The sequence below is a fragment of the Pleurodeles waltl genome, chromosome 1_2 (genome assembly GCF_031143425.1).
Source record: "Pleurodeles waltl isolate 20211129_DDA chromosome 1_2, aPleWal1.hap1.20221129, whole genome shotgun sequence".
Classification (NCBI taxonomy): domain Eukaryota; kingdom Metazoa; phylum Chordata; class Amphibia; order Caudata; family Salamandridae; genus Pleurodeles; species Pleurodeles waltl.
The window spans coordinates 1,327,039,107-1,327,057,389 of NC_090437.1; positions in this window are offsets into that span (position 1 = coordinate 1,327,039,107).

The window sequence follows — 18,283 nt, forward strand, 5'->3', positions numbered from 1 at the left end:
CACACCCAGAGACACACTTTTGCACCCAATCTAACTCTGAGACGCACCTACTCTCACTCCAAGAGACACCCTGTCATAACCTCTCACACACCCAGACACACCCTCTCAGACCCACTCTTATACCCAGATACACACTCCCACACCCACTCACACCCAGACACTCTCACACCCACTATCACACCCATACACAGACTCTTACACCCACTCTCACAGCCATATGGACACTCTCACACCAAATCTCACACCCAGCGACACACTCTCACATCCACTCTCACACTCAGACACAACCTCTCACATCTACACTCACACTAAGGCATACCCTTTCACACCCACTGTCACATCAATACACAAACTCTCACAGCCATGTTATTGTATCTGTAAAAGGGACCTGGGGCTAAAACATATGACGAAATGCATATTTCCCTGACTCCAGGGGCTTGGTTTAAATGTGGCACAATAATCAATAATGGGAGTAAAATAAAATAAAAATAGTTTTACTTGGCATTTTTGAGATCCGCAGATTCGAATGATATTTAAAAACATAGAAATAAAAAATGAAAAAATAATATATTTGGTAAAAGTCTCTGAAAATAAGTCTTTATGTTTATGACGTGTGGTCGATAACCAGATATGAAACAGGGTGCAGTCTTTCAAGTTCTGCAGGAACACCCGGTTGCCTTCCTCTGTCAGATGAACTTCATCATTTTAATATATACAATCCATATCCAACCATAAACTATTGTGGTATATGAAACCATTGTTATGGTTTCTGAGGAATGCAGAAACAGTTTTATTAGCATGTTCCCTGGATTTGTCTATGTGTGGACAGAATTCACTTGACCACTTTCACATCTACCTTTGGCAAAAGTTAGAAAAGAAAAAAGACATTACGTGGGAAAAGTTACATCAAATTTCCAAAGGTATCCTTGATTAGGATTTCCAATCCTACCCCAGTAACTGTGTCCAAGTCATTAGTACCAGAGTGCACAATTATGAGGTCTAGATGTTGGCAAAACTTAATGCTTTCAACCAAAGGCAGCAATTGATGCCACTTTAATCTCCACATTAGATAAACCCAGGTCCCTGCCAATGCCACTCTTTCTAGCACTCTATCTGGCTCAAACCACAATGCTGTGTCCCAGAATCCACAATCTGAGCGTTCTGGAGGGCAGCCGGAGTACCACACAGAACAAGGCTGCAGTTGAATGAGACACCGTTCAAATGTAATGCAGTTGAAATGAGGCTACTAGCTACAATTTGGAAGAAAACATTTGATTGGTTGTTGCAAATATGTTGGTGCATAAAGCTTGGTAGTGATTTTGTGAGAAAAGCAAATAGATGTTGGATTGGGTTTTGATAAATTAGAAAAAGTATTGGTGTTTGGGATATGTTTATTATATCAAAAATTGAAACACATCTACTACGTTTGCTTTAGAAGTGAGCATACTGCTGTCATAAACTGTTATGAACTTTTGACCTACTGCTGCAAAATAATGTTGTAAGCTTCATTTCCAAGGTAGCACAGCTACAGGAGAGTAATCGGGGGGATCAAAATGACTAGACTGTAACTTTGAAGTTGCAGTTGTAGTGTAAAAGCATGATTAAAGGCCTCATTAGGTGTGAACACATGTTTTTGATCAACAGGTGTGCATATCACATTGGTTTCAAATAGATAGTAAAAACAAATTTTCTACTCCCAGGTGGATCTGCGGATCCTCTGTGGAGTTACACAGAGTGCCGCACTAAGCGACGCGGATGGATCCACAGATCCAGTGAAAAGCCCTATCAAATATGACTGTCTTTAGAGGTGAGTTGGAAAGAGTTAAATATAATAGCCAGTGAGAAGATATATAGCATAAGTTAAATATGAAAGAGAGATTGTGATTGGCTTTGTGATTGAGTAACCTTGAAAGCAAAGTTGTAAAGGTTGCCATTGATGGTTGTCTTGTATGAGAGTGGTGTACAATTCTTCTGCATGGTTTTTGTACGTTTTCAGTGAGAAGAAATTCTAACTGATATTGAGAAGTAAATATATGGAACAACAAACACAGATAACAGGTATGTGTACTAAAATGTAGTTTCATTTAAAATGCAGAAGTAACAGCATGAGTAAAGTTAAATGAAAGTGAGTAGCATATTTATAAAAAGTGAAAATGAATATAAACGGAGTAATTTATAAAAATAAGGAAAAGCAGAATATGGAAAGTTCAGAATAAGAGGCTGAAATTGGAATTAAAAAACCTGGATCACAAGCCTTGAACTGTTGTTTTATTATACAAAACTCACTAGGTTGCAGCTAGGCCACAGAGTAGGATGCTTTGTGAATAAAAGGTAAAACATGTCCTTTTTAGCTTTAGTGACTTAGATGTGCAGTTGTAGACCAATATGCTTAGTTGTGTATATGCAATCCCTCAACCATACTGCAAGTCACCTATTTACAAAACCATACTGCCACTCACACACTCAGACAGACACTGAAAAAGTCACCCATATATTTATACACACATCCAGACAGCAAGTATGTATGCAGTAATGTCACAGCCACTGGGGACTGATGCAGTGTTAGCGTGTCAGAGCCTTGATAAGTAAACTTACAAGGAGACGCGTTTAGGTCGACAAACCTTTGGACCACGTTTGAGGACTTCCCAGTAAGAAATATTTTCTTGACATAATCAATCAACAAATCAATAAACAATCAGTAATGACAATCACTAATCAATAAACTAATCAATAAGAATCAATAATTAAATGCACCATGAACTTTCAATCATGAATAATCACACCAATTTTGTTCAGTGTTAGGATGTTTATTTCCCTATTAGTTACAATCTAATATCATGTCTGTCAATCTCAGTTTCAATAAACCACATCAGGAATACTACTAATCAGCAATCAGAGCACAAATTAATCAATGCATAAGCTATATTCATTCAATATTTAAGCACATCATTAATATGAATCAACTTAGCAGAGTCTCATTAGTACATGAGTCAACAAAGCAAAAACTCAGTTATTTGTCTATTTGCATCAGATATTAGTGATCACCTTAACTAACCTCAAATTAGCATTAGCATGTTGGGCTTCATGCAAAACATTTTAGTGAACATGAATTTAGAAAACATCTATACTAAGGCCTCTATCAAAATAGCAGTTGGTACTTAGAAAGAAAAGGCAAATAAACAATCACAATTTGCAGTAGATAGTTACCAATCCAACAAATCAGGAAGCAGCGTCAATCTTCGTCCTCAGGACATCAGTTCATTGGCATCAGCAACGATAGGACAGGGCAAAGTCTCAAGATGGCATAGCTAAGGAACATTACTTCCCTCCGATAGAGGAGAAGTTAGCATCGGACAAGTTAGCATCGGACGGTTTAAAGTATCAGAGCAAACGCTGAAGGAATAATGGCTCGAAGAAGTGGGTCAGTAGCTGAAAAGGGGATATGGAATAATGACTGATTTCTCCTTGCGCAGAGACAGTAAGTCAAAACTGTCAAACTATTCCCTAATTCCTCATTGGATAAAGTTTGGTGCCTCGTTATCTCTGTCCAATAATTTGGTAAGCACCTTGCTAGAATTTTCCACAGTTTACAGTTCCCACGTCACGGATTGGTCCATGTTATTGACGTCTTCAACGGTTGGAATGTCAGGTCGAAAATGTTACACTTTGCGCTCTAGTCAGTGTCTTCTTTGTCTTCTCCTAGTACGGTTAACCTTGCACCTGTTATGAATTACACTGTTGCATCTAGCAAGAACATCGCCATGAGCAAGCCGGTTCTCATGAGAAAGAATTTACTACGGCTACACACAACTCCTGGAAAAGTACAGCTTTGTGTCCTTCAGGAAAACAGCACACTACACGTTAGAAAATACAGTTTAATATGAGGCCAGGCAGCTAGGCCCAGGCCCTCGCTAAGCTAAAGCCCTTCGTTTTAATAAAGCAAACTCTTAACACATAACTCTAATTATGATATACTAATACATATTGAAAACATTATTGCAGAAAAATTCAGAATTAATAAGCCTTTTCATTAGTCTTCGCATAAATTGGTAGCCACTCCCCGTGGGCACATTTCAAACGCGTGCATTATTTTCTATGTTAGCACATTTTCTATGCGGCTTCATCACACAATATATTGTTAGCTTTTTGTATTAATTTAGCTTTAAAAGACACATTCCAAAAATCCCTCCTCTGATGACTCCTGTCATCACACAAAACCTTTCCCTACAAATTTTACATCAGTTAAAATTCTGTCATTTCAACCTCTTCACTTATTGGCTTCCCCTTTGATTTTTCCCTAAACAATTTTTCCCTTTAATTTTCTTCCCTCCTCTTATTATTTTTTGCCATTTTCAATTTTATTCTTTTGCTAATTTTACACACCACCCACAATCCAAATATACAAGCTATAACAATCAATATCCCCTGTAATATTTTAGACAATATCCCATGCCAAATGTTGCTAAGACAATTCCCCGCTGAGACAAAACTCATTCCAACCTTTTCCCAAACACCAGGTTCTTTCAATTCCTTCAAGTCTGTACTATCCTTAGTCAAGTTAGTAAGCATACTTCTAATCTCATTACTATTATCTGGTATATATGCACAACAATGACGCTCATTGAGCATCTTACAAACTCTGCCATTTTCGCTAAATAATGTCTAAAGCAAGCCTGTTTTGAAGAGTCATAGCCCTCTCTGCAGCAAGTTCAGTATCCATCAGGAGTATAGCCCCTGAAAGATTTGTCAGCATGTTATCCACAAGAGTAGACAACTTTTGAATCTTTATTGTATTCAAGATAAGTCCCACTGAAGGAATTATCGCCCCAAATATGTCTTCCACTACACCAGCAGCGGTCTCTCTCTTCTGTCTAGCACGATGTAATTCAGACAATTTTGGAAACTTCTTTAAATCGTCAAGTTGGTATATCTTTGGGAAATCCCCAAATAACATGTCCCATACCATCCCTTTGGAAGACAGTAATAAGCATTAAGCCAACATATATAGTAGATCCCTGGGATCGCTGGATCCTGTCCATTTAACATGAACGTCCATTTACTCTGAAACAAAAACACATGCTTACATTCACTCAGTCCCACAAACACATTGTCATAATATGATTTCGGCCTGGATGTTCAAAGCTTCCCAACTGTAAGGCATCTAAAGCTAACTTCCCTTGCTCTCTAATTGCACCATACCCTTCATTACTAGCAAATACTCGCTGCTGTAATCCCTTTTCTAATTTACCTTTTAATGTTCTTCTTCTATCATCCGTGTGATCTAAGAAGCTTTTCTCTACAGGTGTAAGCAAGCATCTCAAATTATTGCAGTGAGCATAAGATGTACTAATTGTCAATGTCGGCTCAAAGAATCCTTTAACTAATTTTACACTATAGTATCTAGCTACACCACTCAAATCCTCTATTATAGGCACATAAGAAAACACTAAATCATGATTTGAATAGAAGTACTGAATCTCCCCCTGGTTATAAAATATTGTTAGTAACAGACTACAACTTACCCCATAGGTTAATGGCAAGCTATGATAGATTACTCTTTCTTGTACTGAAACAGGAATCTGTGTACACACAAAGCAATCCTTCACTTCCATTGTCTCAACATACTCACTCAGCAAGCGATAGAAAACATTAGTAGAAAGTTCCCCTTTTGCATTAGTTCCCTCATGTAAGTATCTCTCATCCAGCTCAAACCTCTCCCAAGCTGTTAGTGCAGTAGTAGTTTCAGGAACTGAAGCATTGTTAGTCCCACTCTTATCCATTAGTGTCATACTCACAACCACAACCACAATTAATATCACACACACAATACCTAAACCAGCACCCAAGTATTTACAACGCCTACCCCCTCTATTCTCCTGCCTAGTGTTAGCCATGATCTGTAAAGAACCAGAAAGTGGAGGATGGTTAATTCAAACAACAACAGCAGAGGATGGTTAAAAAAATAGTCTTTCTTCCGCAGCGAAAGTCAAAACAAGCAAATGCCCATTCAGGACCTGCTTACCTTCTATTTGCTACTCTCTTCCTTTTCAACTTGCGATCACCTTGCAACTCTCCTTCACTTAGATCTTCTCTCCTTGTTGTGTCAACTTCTTCCTCTATTGCATCTTCGATAACCACTTCTCCCCTTTTCACTTGCAACTCCGGCCACTTGTCTCCTTTCAGTATCTCTCTAGTCTTTGATCTTTCCTGTGGCAACCCTTCTTTCTCTCTTTCCTCTATGGTGTTTTTGCTTAATGGACCATCAATCTGCTCAGGAGGAGTCTGGACACTCGGACTCTCTTCCGCCTCAACTCCTTTGCCTTCTGGGTCTGTCAAGTGCTCTGGCTCATTCTCATAATCGTCTACTTCTGGGAGAACCTCTCTCTGACTAGGCTCCCCTGCTGCCTCAGTTGAGATAGGCTCACCGTCATCCCTCTGGATCTCTTATCCTTCGTCTCTTACTGGAGTGACCAAGGTGTCCTCAACTGGCTCTCCTTCTGTCTCAGTTCTCCTTTGACTCTCCAGCCCTGAGACTTTCTTGTCGATTGTTGCTACTTTCAACAACCCAACTTCCTCATCAGTTGTACACGTCACCTTTTTCGTGTGACTGGCATAGATCCAGTTCAGAACTCCTGCACACTTCACAGCAGTGGTAGTCATTAGTATCACTTGGTAAGGTCCCTTCAAACGTGGCTCCAAGCAAGTCTTCCTTACGTGTTTCTTGATGACAACCCAATCACCTGCTTTCAGGTTGTGTCCTGGATCATGAATCGGTGGCAGGGTGGTAGCTTCCACCTGGTGAGAAAAAGAGTGGACCACATCAGCCAGACCCCTTGCAGTAGTCCAACACCATATCATCTGTGATATTCACAGGAGCATTCGCAGGCACGGAGGGCAGTCTTATAGCTTGACCCATGAGAAACTCATGTGGAGACAGTCCTGTCTTCTTGTTAGGTGTATTTCTCATTGACATTAACACTAAAGGTAATGCGTCGGGCCATTTCAAATTCGTGGCTGCACACATTTTCGCCATTCTCGACTTCAGGGTACCATTCATCTGTTCCACTAGTCCTGATGCTTCAGGGCGGTAGCTACAATGCAACTTCTGGTCAATGTTCAATGCTGCACACAGTAACTTAACCACCTCATTGTTAAAGTGACTTCCCCTATCTGATTCTAAAGAGATTGGAAAACCGAAACGTGGTATCAATTTCCCTAAGCAGAGGCTGACATTCCTGCGTGTAGGGTACGCTTCAATCCAATGACTCAAGATACACACAATCACCAACACATACCTCAAACCTCTACACACAGGAATCTCAATGAAATCCAATTGCATTCTGCTAAATGGACTTCCAGCTCTCTCAATGTGGCTCATATTCATAACTGTCCCTTTCCCCGCTTTCATATGTTGACAGATGACGCAACGATGGCAAATCACCTCTGAAGCTTGTCTAAACTTCGGGTTAAGTCAGTCAATCTTGAACAACCTAATCATGGCATCCCTCCCAATGTGTGCTTGGCCATGATAAAACCTCGCAAACCGTGACAAAAAACTGTTCGGCAAGACCATTTTCCCCTTGTCTGAAACCCACAAATCATCTGGTCTTTGCATGCATTGCATCCTAACCCAAGAACGCTTCTCATCTTTGCTGGCACGTCCCTGCAACAACCTCAACTCTTCTAACATGTCGATTACCCTCAATGCGTGACCTGTGCATGTCTCATTTTCTTTTTCAGGGAGCAATTCCCATTGATCCTTGAATGATATACAGTTCTATGCGCAAAATCTTGTGACTTGATCCACATATCCATTTTCCATTGAAACAAAGTCTTGTGACTTCAGGTGTGCACTTCATTTCACCACGGCAATTTCATGAGGTAACTGAATCGCATGCAACAACTCCTTAATTCTTTCACCTTTTTTCACTGGTGAACCAGAAGAGGTCAAATAACTCCTCTGTGACCACAGTTGATCAAAATCATGAACAATTCCAAATCTGTATCGACTATCAGTATAGATAGTGACTCTCATCTGAGACATAGCAATCCCTTGTAAGAGCTACCAGATCAGCTACTTGAGCAGAATACACTCCTTGAAGCCAGGACACCAGAAATTGTGCATACAGCGTATCCGGCTCTCAGCACTCCTACTGAGTCTCACAAACATGAGCCATCAACAAAGATGATTTGGTCATTTCCTTCCAATTGGGTATCCTTAATATCAGGTCTTGGTTTGGTGCACATTTCTGTTACCTCAAGACAATCATGTTCTACATCTTCCAGATTTTCAACCTCTGTATTTTCACTTGGAAGCAAAGTTGCTGGGTTCAACACTGTACATCTCTTTAACGTTACATTTGGTGACCCCAATATGATTGTTTCATATTTGGTCAATCTTGCATTTGTCATGTGCTGCGTTTTCGTTCGTGTTAGGAGGATTTCAACTGAGTGAGGGACCATGACTGTTAAGATATGTCCCATCACTATGCCTTCACACTGTGTGAGGCTTTGTCCAACTGCTGCTACTGCACGCAGACAACCCAGTAAGGCTGCTGCAACTGGGTCCAAAGTAGCTGAAAAATATGCTACTGGTCGATTTACACCTCCATAGACCTGTGTCAAGATAGACAAAGAACATGCATCGCATTCATGACAAAACAGAACAAAATACTTTGTGTAATCAGGCATTCCTAAAGCTGGAGCCCTGCACATGCTCTCTCTTAACTCAGTAAACGCTCCCATTTCCTTCTCTCCCAAAACTATAACATCCAGTCCCCCCTTGACCGTCAGCCTTAGCAATGGCTTGGAGGTGACTGACAAATTTGGGATCCACTGGTGACAGTAACCCACCATTTCTGGAAACATCCTAACATCTATCCGTGTTGTTGGGGGATTCATCTGTAATAATGCAGTTATTCTTTCTCTGGATAACTTCCTCAACCCTTTCTCAATTTGATGGCCCAAATACTTCACCTCTTTCTGACAGTATTGCAATTTCTTTGGGGACACCTTGTGTCTATTCTTTCCCAAGTGGTTCAATAAGGCAATCGAATCGTACTTGTACTCGTCCCTTGTTTTAGATGCGATCAACAAATCATCAATGTACTGCACTAGAGTCGATTGGAAAGGCAACTCCAATGACTCCAAATTTTTCTTCAGTATCTGATTGAATATAGAAGGTGATTCAGAAAACCTTTGAGGAATTCGATACCAACTGAAGACCTTGTCGAAGAATTTAAAAATGAAGAGAAATTGGCTGTCCTCATGAAAAGGCATAGAAAAGAACGCTTGGGACGCTTGGACAGATCAGTTACTGTCCCGCTTGGGACAGATCAGTTACTGTGAACCATTCTGCATCGCATGGAATCTGAAACATAATCACAGCCAGATTTGGCACCACTGGGCAACATTTTACCACTATGTCATTGATCTTCCTCAAATCTTGGACCATCCGAACCTTCCCACAAGGCTTTCCCAGTCCCATTATTGGTGAATTACACGGACTGCTCATCACTTCTTTCAAGACTCCCTGTTACACAAAATCTGCGATGATTTGCGCAACCTTTATAAGGACATCTTTCGCCATATGATACTGTGGTATCTGGGGGAACGCAGCGTTTGGCTTTATACTGACTTTGACTGGCTCTACTCCTTTTATCAGCCCTACTTCTTTCCCTGTCAAATCCCACACCTTTTCTTGAACTGTTCTTGAACTGTTCCCTGCAAGTCTGCCGGGAGATCAGCCAATGTGAACATCGGAAAGAAGTTAATCAGAGGACATTCCTCATCTGTGCTCGCAGTTTCAGGCTCTGAAAATTGTTCCTCCCCTTCATCCTCACTGTTTGTTTGGACCTCAATTCCCTCATTGGAACAGGTGATTAAACACCTCGTCTGGCACAATAAGTCTCTTCCTAATAGGGATACGGGACTTGAATCGCAAACCACAAATCTGTGCAATCCTTGGAAAGTGCCAAGCTCGACCTGAACCGGATCTGTGATCGGGTTAGTCAGGAGTTGGTTTGCTAATCCTACAACCTTAACTGTCTGTACCGAAAGGGGCAATTTTGGAACCTCTGCACTTCTGACTGTGAAGCGTGTAGCTCCTGTGTCAACCAAGAATGACCCATAATCTTTCCCTGAACATAGGGCCCTCTCTGATCTACCTCTAATGATGCTACATGCCTGCACTCTTTTCCGTCTGAACTCTCATCCGACCTTTCATTGTTTATTCCATTCTCACCACGCAATGGGTACTGTTGCACTGTGTTATTCTGACTATTTCTTTGACCTGTGACCTATTGAGGAAGCATCACCTGTTGCTGTTCCATTGGTGCTAAAGGCACTTGCATTTGCTGTCTGGGTACCATGGGGTTGTAACTGTATTGGCTGTATACTAGGCATCTGCACCTGCTGCATGGATTGAAAACCTTGCATTTGATTCACATTATTCTGAAAATTTGGATTTGGACCTCTCAATCTTGGTCCTCTCACATTTTGGATTGAACTGACATCATTGCTTTGTTGAATAACACCATCCTGCACCATCATTGGGCACTCCCGCTTCCAGTGTCCAACGACCCCGCAAGCATGACAAGGTAACATCTTCTTCACTCCTTGTGCATCGTTTTGAACTACTACAGTGTTCAAATCTGGACTGCGGTTCACAAATCCTCCCCGACCTCTACCTCTCACTTGCGCCTGGAACATCCTGTTTCCCTGTGGCTGCTGCACCATCTGCTGTAGAAAACCATCCTGCATCCCTGTCTGTGCCACCTTAGTTTGCATCACCACAGCTTTCTCCTTCAACTTTCTCTGCTTCAACTCAATTTCATCGCTACAGTACTTCGCATACTGCATCACCTCATCAATCAGTTTTGTTTGCCAGCAAATCAAATGATTCTTAATCATCTGTCCAATCTCAGGTTTCAACCCTTCCACGAACCTGAACACAAGGTGATTCATGTCCTTCGCCTCAATAACTTCTGTACCGCTGTAATGTTTAAACGCCTTCAACAACCTATTTTATTAGGCATGTATTGACTCCTTGACTTCCTGAGCCGTTCGATCAATTCTTTGCCAATCAATATTCTTAGGCAAAACTTTTTTTTGCAGAAACTCAATCACCTTATAATAATACATCATCACATCAGAAGACTGTGCCCCTGTGATTCTGTCCCTTGCCGGTTCCTCATTCGGCCAATCTACGCTCCTTTTTCACTCAATACACAAGTCAGCTAGAACTATGATCTCAAAGAGAGTATTCAGGTCTTCCAAAAGACACTTCGCAAGCTTCACAAACCTGTGAAGCTGATACCACTCTATTGGTTTCTTCCTCAGCCTGGGGAAATCATTTGTAAATGACAGAATGTCACCTCTAGCCCATGGTACATGAACAAGAACCCCTCCGGCAGTCTCTCTCATTGGTAACATCTTCACTGTATCGGGTAATGTTTTAGCTGACTGTTCTATGCAATCAGTATTTCCTTGAGGTGCGCTTTCATTCCAGTAGACCTCATGTGTTCAAAATCCTTTGGCTCAAAATCTAGTTTGTAACTCCTCTTCAAATGTTTGATATTCTCTAAATCTACGCTGTACTTGTCTGCCAAATTTGCCAACCTCTGGTGCACCCTGCTCACTTCTCTAGTTATCTTTGGGCACAAGTACTTCAATGCTGCTTCCGTGTATGACTCTAGCCTGTTCACACCCAACAAGTTTGCCTGTTCGCTCCCTTCAACAAGTTCATTGGCTTCCATACCCAACCTCCCATGGTTCAGGTACTCTTCTCCTTCCGCTCTCCCTGCTGTTACAGGAGCAGTCTGTGGGGTATTAAGCTTGTCTAACCAGTCGGTTAAACCTTGCAATGAGATATTCCCAGTCTGCATTAAAGGTGTCTGTGGTACATTTGCACTCGAGATCTGTGGTGTCAGCAGTCTTGAACCTGACTGCCTCATGGCATCTGGAGGAGCCCCAATTGGACTGAGATCTAACAGGGATCTAGATCCTTCAAATGTCGATTCCACTGAGGACGTCCATTGGAAGCTTCCTACGAACCCTCCTCTTGTCATATTTTGTGTCGTTACCCCTTGATCGCATACACTAGACTTTGCCTGTGCATACAATGGTACTGGTGGACCAACCGTAATAGGCAAAGATATGGCATCTGGTATCTGTCTGTTTCCCAAAACCTGTGGAAGACTAACTCCCATATTCTGGCTCATCACTGTTGTCATGTCTGCCTGCAGTACTGTGACTGAAGTGTATCTCGGGATCATTTGCGGCTGCACCTGGGGCAGTAAAGATGGAGTTGGCTCAGTCTGAATCAACTTTGGTCTCTCATATACTGGCTCTGTCGGCACCATCAGATTAGTAGTAGTCTTTAAAATGGGTACATCTGGGTAAAGCCTCTGAACCTATGGCGGTTGCAACTTAGGTTGCATAACCTGGGCGGTGGACACGCCAAAACTACTCTGCATCAGGACTTGTGTTGAGACAGGACTAACCTGTGTTGGATTTATTGGCACCTTCTCTTGTGTCAAACCTGTAGGACATGTACTGGTACTCGGTCTATTTTCGTCCATCCCATATGGCGGTGGTCGATCATTCAGTAACTGATTAAGGAACTCATCATCGTCTGAGTCTTATGTCCCTATCGAGGGCTTTCTAGCCTCTTTGTCTCTGGAAGGACTTTTGTCGGTCTTACGAGTAGCTTTCCTCCCTTTGCCTTCAACCTCTGGGGTTATCGCTGGAAACAGCATAACTCCATCTATTGTCTGTCTCCTCCAAACTCTCTGTGCAATGCCACCTAGCCTCTGCTAGTGTCTTTTCTTCTTTCCTCATTCTCCTCTCAAATTTCTGTTGCTGTTGCCGTATTGCCATGAGTTCCCAAATTGATAGTGCCTCAAATTGTGCTGGTCTCAGAGGTGGTTTCAGATCATTTAGCACCCTCCGCAAATGTTCTAAAACCCTCAAATTGAATGTTCCGTTCTCAGGAAACGCTAAGCACCCCTCTTTCTCCGTGGCTTTGCAGCATTGCTTTAGCCAAAGACATGGCGCAACACCCTTTTCCTCCATCACAATATAAACCGGTGTACCCTCTGGTGGTGTAACCTCCCCTACACTCACGGTAATATATACGTCTCCCCTCAAAGCGCTCTTTAGATCCTTGAAAAATGTAATCTTTATGTCTTTTATTTTGTTCACAATCAAATCAGGAAGTGACTTTAATTCCCAGAATTCTCATCACCTACATTCTCAACCCATTGCCTCTCGCTGACGGCTGCCAATCCGGGCACGACCATTCTCACTAACCAACCTATCCCAGCGCTGCTCCAATTACATCACACTCACACACACTGCGGCTGACAAAGTCTTGCAGCTTCTCTTCTCACTCTCGACTCACACAAAACTAATGCAACATATTGCGAGCACCAACCAAAATAATCTCAAAATTTGCCGGTTTACTACAGGAAGGGTAACACAATCGCTTCAGAACTTTACAGAGACTTTGCTTAGCCTCGGACGCTACTCTCTCCTTCTCAGATCCCGCACTAACGAGCAAAATTTGACCCGCAAATTCTACTCTCAACTTGTCAATGGATTGTTGTTCTAGTGCACTTTAGAACTCACCAAATCTCCATCGAAGTTTTCATTCACTCACTTTGACTCAAACTCGACTCAAACTCGACTCGTCGATTTCACTATCGACCTATTAAACCGCACAAATTACAACATAAACCAAGTGTCTCATACACTTATCAATATACTCCGAAGTCTTAGACCACGCAGGGTCCGTACATCATCAACAACCACATGGACAATTTTTGAGCACCAAGCGCCACAGTCACATGAAGTTCACCGACTTCCCTACTCTCTTACTGCGGAGTACGCCCACTCCTGCTAAAACATCATCATCTGGCCTAAAATCCTCACAAACATCACAATTCACCTGCGATATGCATAAGCTGTGCAAGCGCAAAACCTACTTCATTTACACTATCAACGCTGAGAACATACTCAAACTCCCTTCAGCAAGCTCCGAGATTCCGGGAAAGTCATTTGGGACTTAGGAACACATCATCCCTCCAATTTGCATCATTTGGAAAATAAACATCCCCAGAACCCAATTTATTTGGTACACCTTGCCTACCACCAAACCGCTTCACCTTGTACCCTCTGTACCAGGACCTCAAAGGACCAACCCCATCAATCTCTACCAAAATTGTTGATCTTTCGCACCGGGTCTCCAAAGAGCCAAACCAACTGCCCTGTTACAAAACTGTTGTCAAACCGTGATCTTTCGTACTCGGGCCCCAAAGGGTCAAACCATCCCCTCTGCTACCAAAAACTGCTAGCGCGTCAGAGCCTTGGTAAGTAAACTTACAAGGAGACGCGTTTAGGTCGACAAACCTTTGGACCACGTTTGAGGACTTCCCAGAACAAAATATTTTCTTGACATAATCAATCAATAAACAACCAGTAATGACAATCACTAATCAATAAACTAATCAATAAGAATCAATAATTAAACGCACCATGACCTTTCAGTCATGAATAACCTCACCAATTTTGTTCAGTGTTAGGATGTTTATTTCCCTATTAGTTACTATCTAATATCATGTCTGTCAATCTCAATTTCAATAAAGCACATCAGGAATACTACTAATCAGCAATCAGAGCACAAATTAATCAATGCATAAGCTATACTCATTCAATATTTAAGCACATCATTAATATGAATCAACTTAGCAGAGTCTCATTAGTATATGATTCAACAAAGCAAGAACTCAGTTATTTGTCTATTTGCATCAGATATTAGTGATCACCTTAACTAACCTCAAGTAAGCATTAGCCTGTTGGGCTTCATGCAAAACATTTTAGTGAACACAAATTTAGAAAACATCTATACTAAGTCCTCTATCAAAATAGCAGTTGGTACCTAGAAAGAAAAGGCAAATAGACAATCACAACTTGCAGTAGGTAGTTACCAATCCAACAGATCAGCAAGCAGCGTCAGTCTTCGTCCTCAGGACATCAGTTCATTGGCATCAGCAACGATAGGACAGGGCAAAGTCTCAAGATAGCATAGCTAAGGAACATTACTTCCCTCAGATAGAGGAGGAGTTAGCATAGGACAAGGATGGGGTAGAGGATGGTTTAAAGTATCAGAGCAAACGCTGAAAGAAAAATGTCTTGAAGAAGTGGGTCAGTAGCTGAAAAGGGGAAATGGAATAATGACTGATTTCTCCTTGTGCAGAGACATTAAGTCAAAACTGTCAAACTATTCCCTAATTCCTCATTGGATAAAGTTTGGTGCATCGTTATCTCTGTCCAATAATTTGGTAAGCACCTTGCTAGAATTTTCCACAGTTTACAGTTCCCATGTCACGGATTGGTCCATGTTATTGACGTCTTCAACGGTTGGAATGTCAGGTAGAAAATGTTACACTTTGCGCTCTAGTCAGTGTCTTCTTTGTCTTCTCCTAGTACAGTTAACCTTGCACCTGTTATGAATTACACTGTTGCATCTAGCAAGAACATCGCCATGAGCAAGCCGGTTCTCATGAGAAAGAATTTACTACGGCTACACACACAACTCCTGGAAAAGTACAGCTTCGTGTCCTTCAGGAAAACTGCACACTAGGCGTTAGAAAATACAGTTTAATATGAGGCCAGGCAGCTAGGCCCAGGCCCTCGCTAAGCTAAAGCCCTTCGTTTTAATAACGCAAACTCTTAACACAGAACTCTAATTATGATGTACTAATACATATTGAAAACATTATTGCAGAAAAATTCAGAATAAATAAGCCCTTTCATTAGTCTTCCCAATCATTGGTAGCCACTCCCTGTGGGCACATTTCAAACGCGTGCATTATTTTCTATGTTACCACATTTTTCTATGTGGCTTCATCACACAATATATTGTTAGCTTTTTGTATTAATTTAGCTTTAAAAGACACACTCCAACAGCAGTCACTCCGATATGTGGAGAACTACTCATACTACCATGTTGCCCATATAGTGAAGTAGTCTTTTAAACATGGCTTTGGCATACTACTCCTAAGCCTGACTGTGTAGTTTTGCTAGCAGCTCGACTTGCCATTCAAATATTATTATCCAAGTGTTAAAGTCTCCTTTTAGTATAGAAAACTTACTGTTGAGCTAGACTGAAGGTAGTCCAAAGAACAGATTGCTTTGAGACTAAAGCTTGAAACATGCTTCTCAGTTTCACTGAGTCGAATTTACACTTGCACAGTTCTATGCCCAGTTATATATGCAGTGTGCCACCCATAGTGCAACTCAAATACCTATTGACAAAAATATAGAGGCACTGATACACCCAGTTACACACTGAGAGGGACAATTATACAAAGCTGAACACTCAGCTAGGCTGTAGTAAGCCATAAAGCAGGTTAATTTGTAGTTAAAAGATCAAACAAGTTTCACTGAGTTAGATGTTCACTTGGAGACTCCCAAGCTCACTTCTATATGCAGTGTCCCACCTATACTGCAACTCATATACCTATTAACAAAAGGATAGAGCCACTGCCACAGCCAGTCAGAGACTGGGAGGGCCACTTATACATTAATGGACACACCCAGACAGCAGGTGTGTATGCAGCAGTATCAACACCAGTACTGATACAGTTACTCTGATATATAGTGAAGCAAGCAAACAACCTACTCACCAATCTAAAGAAGTAGTCCTTTAAACATGGCTTGGGCTACTACTCAACATCCTAAGTGTGCAGTTATACTGTCAACTCCAATTGGAATTAGTAAACCTGCTTTCTAAGCCTTAGGCTGTCCTAATACAAAACAAACCCCTCAGCTAGGTTCTAGGTAGGCCATGGAGCAGGGTCATTCGTCATTAAAAGGTGAAACATGTCTTTCTGAGTTTCACTGTCTTAGACATTGATTTGGTAGACCTCTATTCACAGTTCTATTTGCAGTCTCCCAAGCAAACTCCAACTCACATATCTATTTATTAAAAGATAGAACCACTCAAACACCCAGTCACTAAAGAGCCACTGATACATTCATACTCACATCCAGACAGAAGGTATGTATGCTGCAGTATGATACCTAGTTGACAACTGATACAGTCACTCCAATATGTACTCAAGTATTCTCATAACCTAGTAGCTGATTTAGACAAGTATAACTTTAAACAAGGTTTGACATATACTCACAAACAGGCCAAAAGTGGGGGTAACAAGGCTAGAAAGAGGCTACCTTCCTACAGTGACAATGAGCCAAAAATATCTCAGAGGATATACTCCCTTAGGAGGTAAGTAACATACTCAAAATATACACAACTAACCAAATCAGGTAAGTTAAACAGTCAGAAAGTAGTGCAAACACTGTAAAACACAATACGATGCAATAGGCCTAGGGTCAACACAAACCATATAATAAGAAAGTGAAATGCGAACAACAAATGGAGCCCTAGGCAAGTTTAGGGTGTAGAGGGTCACTAGGAGTGTGAGAAAACACTAAGGGTGTAAAGCAGACCCCACCCAAAACTCTGGAAAGTAGGAGTAAAGTACTACTATTTCCACAAAAATCACACTAAAGTCGTGATAAAGGATTTTGCAAGGACCACAACAGACTGCAAAGCACTGAAGATGGATTCCTGGACCTGAAGACCTGCAAAGGAATGGGACCAAGTCCAAGAGTCACTAAAGTGTCCATGGGTGACAGGAGCCCACTAATCCCCAGATGAAGGTGCAAAATGGCTGCCTCCGGTTGGAAGAAGCTGCAGGTTTTGCAACAACAAAAGGAGATGGGAAGTTCTTCTTCATGCAGAAAATGTCCCACGGTGTGCTAGGGGATGCAGAGTTGTTTCCTTGACAAAATACCGTAAACAAGCCTTTTTACCTGCAAGAGTCATAGTTGAAGAAAAAGGGTGCTGCCCGGGCCCAGAAGTACCAGGATGTCACCCCTTGGGAGAGGGCACAGAGGGGGACCTCAGCAACGTAGAGAGCCCACGGACAAGAAGGAAGCACCCGCAGAAGTCCTTGAACACAGGTTCAAGAAGTCTGAACATGGCCGTCGTCTCAACACTGCAAAGAGAGGTCCCACAACTCAGGAGATCAACTCATGGAACTGAGCATCGCAGGACAGAGTGCTGGGGACCAAGGCTCGGGTGTGCATGCAGGATTTCTTGGAAATGTGCACAGAAGCCCTTGTAGCTGCAGATCACATCCTGCACAGGATTACTGTCTGGGGAGAGGAGACAAGGACTTACCTCCTCCAAATTTGGACAGTTGGATCACTGGAC